This window comes from Callorhinus ursinus, unplaced genomic scaffold, assembly GCF_003265705.2.
Source record: "Callorhinus ursinus isolate GAN/ISIS: 27379988/994484 unplaced genomic scaffold, GSC_fseal_2.0 scaffold6990, whole genome shotgun sequence".
Classification (NCBI taxonomy): Eukaryota; Metazoa; Chordata; class Mammalia; order Carnivora; family Otariidae; genus Callorhinus; species Callorhinus ursinus.
Window position 1 is genome coordinate 1 of NW_027404040.1, and position 2,560 is coordinate 2,560.

Consider the following 2,560-nt stretch of genomic DNA (forward strand, 5'->3'; position numbering starts at 1 on the left):
CCCTGCACCAATAAAACTTTATTGAATTGAAAATTACACTTGTGGTAGAGTTTTCTCAGAGGTGTCCCCAATTCACCACTTATCTCTGTATCCATATGCCTTGCAGTGTGACTGTGAAGCTCCTCTCATGGAGAGGTGGAGTCTGTTTCTCCACCTCTGAATCTGGAATGAAATTAGTGTTTCATTTGCCTTGACGAATAGCGTATGCTGAAAATGACAGTGTGCCTCAAAGGGCCTTGGTATGTTTCTGATCCTCTCTTGTAATCCTGCTTTGTAATGCATGTATACAAGTCCAGGCTAGCGGGCTGTAGGAGGAGAAAACATGTGGAGCAGAGCCCCATTACTTTAACGATGGCCAACCTAGACCAACCTACCGTTAGCAAGACCCCAAATGTGAGAACACAGCCATGGTTAGCTGAGCACTTCCAGCTGACCCACAGCTGACCACAGCCTCGTGAGGAGACCAGCAGAGACCAGAAGACTTCCCCAACGTAGTCCCCCATGCGATTTTTTAAAAAAGCATTATCTTATACCTTTTACATTTGGCATGGCTTGTCAGGCAGCAATAGCTGACTGATACAATAGTCAATGTAAACAGAACGGAGAATATTAAGAATAATCTACTGCTTCTTATTTTTGACATTTGTTCTGATATTTGAAAGGAATATTCATAATGGCTTGGTTATTCATATTTATTACAGGTAACTATACTAAAAAGTAACTACCATGGAGATTCCCTTCCAGGTAACTGGTAGAGGTTGGAAAGACATGTATGTTTTTACAGGAATAACTTGTGGGACCCTCAGCCACAAGTTTCCATTCCCAGGGCGTTACTGGGCAGGAATTCAAGCTCTTGACTGAGTCATCCTTTAATCATAGGATTGAAGAGAGTTTAGAGCATAAAAAAGGTGAAGAAATTAATGACAGTGAACAGACCAATTGTTCACTCACTCACATTATAAGTTTTATGACATTTTTAAAGGGAGGGGAATTTAAGTTTAGGGTAATGGAAGGAGCAATATTTGAGGGAGGGCTTGACATTTTCAATTAGAAACAGCAAAATCATCCAGTTGAATAATACAAAATCTGCCACTAAATTCTTCACTCCAATTAATAGAACCCTTTAAACATGGACACCAAATATCCCACACTTCAATGTGTAGATGTTCATCATCAAAAACACATTTTCCATAATAAAATATGGTGTGATAGAAAATGTTAGTTTATCATATTTCAGGTCTTCTCTGATACTGAGCCCATGTTAAGTCAATTGGTTTATGCAAATTTGTCTTTCTACAGAGTACACTGGGAGGGTGTTTTTCATAAGCAATTTTTGCCTTACTATTCTGTGCCAGGGATACTATGGCTGCTGAGCTGATAAGAGAACAGGATCCTAATGAGGATCATAAAGCCCCATGACTAGCTACAAAACAAACTCATAGGTTAAAGTCTCTATTATTAAGAAAAGCAGTTAAGGTAGTAACCTAGAACGGAATGGCAGACACAGTGAAAAACTGTGATCTCAGAATTGCCTCTACAATAAAATTCTAAAAATTGCCTCAGTTGCCAATGTATTTTATTTCATAAAACTAGTACAGTTCATCACTATATGAGGCAAATGGTAATCTCCAAAATGTTTCTGATTCAACATTGGACTAACTTTGGAAGTTACGAAGACAAAAGGAAAAACTGTTGGGTATCAGAAGGAGCAGAAAGTTCAACAAAGGAAGTAATTTAAATTTTAAATTTAAGTTCATCTCTTAAAGATGAACTTCAGAAAAATTTAAACTCCAAGATATAAATAGAGGGATGAAGTTCTGCTTTCATGATCTTATTAAAGAATCACAATTTCTGGCTGTTAGGCATTATGCCTGCAATCAAAGGGAGTAGTTGAAAAATGGCCCTTTTATGGCTTCCCCCTCTAAAATACATTTAGAGCCCACTTTATGTCTTTGTTCCTCAGGCTGGAGATGAAGGGGTTCAGCACGGGCGTCACCAGTGTGTACATCACCGAGGCTACTGCACCTGAGTTGGAGCTTTGGGGAGGAGCAGAGCTAAGGTACACTCCGAGGCTTGTACAATAAAATAAGGAGACAATTGACAGGTGTGATGCACAGGAGGAAAATGCTTTTTATTTCCCCTGAGCTGATGAGATCCCACGTATAGAGGAAACTACCTTAGAGTATGACTAAAGGATCCCAGCCAGGGGAGCACCACCCAGCCACAGTGCTGCAAAATACATCACCACGTTATGAAGAAAGGTATTAGAACATGCAAGTTGGATCATCTGATGAAGTTCACGGAAATAGTGGGGGATTTCCATCTCCATGCAGAAGGACAGCCGCAACACCATTAAGGTTTGCAACAAACAGTGCAGGACGCTCATGATCCAGGACACCAGAAGCAGTAGTGAACAGAGCCAAGGGTTCATGGTGACCATGTAGTGCAGGAGGTGACGGATGGCCACAAAGCGGTCATAAGCCATCACAGTCAGGAGGAAGTTGTCCACACCTGCAAAAAGTATGAAAAAGTCCATCTGCATGATGCAGCTTTTGTAAGT

The 2,560-nt window shown here is 40.5% G+C and overlaps 1 pseudogene; it reads right to left on the reverse strand.

The window, feature by feature from the left end:
• Positions 1-1,921: 1,921 nt before the first annotated feature.
• On the reverse strand, positions 1,922-2,554 carry LOC112817909 (olfactory receptor-like protein OLF4; annotated as a pseudogene).
• Between the last annotated feature and the right edge of the window lie 6 nt (positions 2,555-2,560).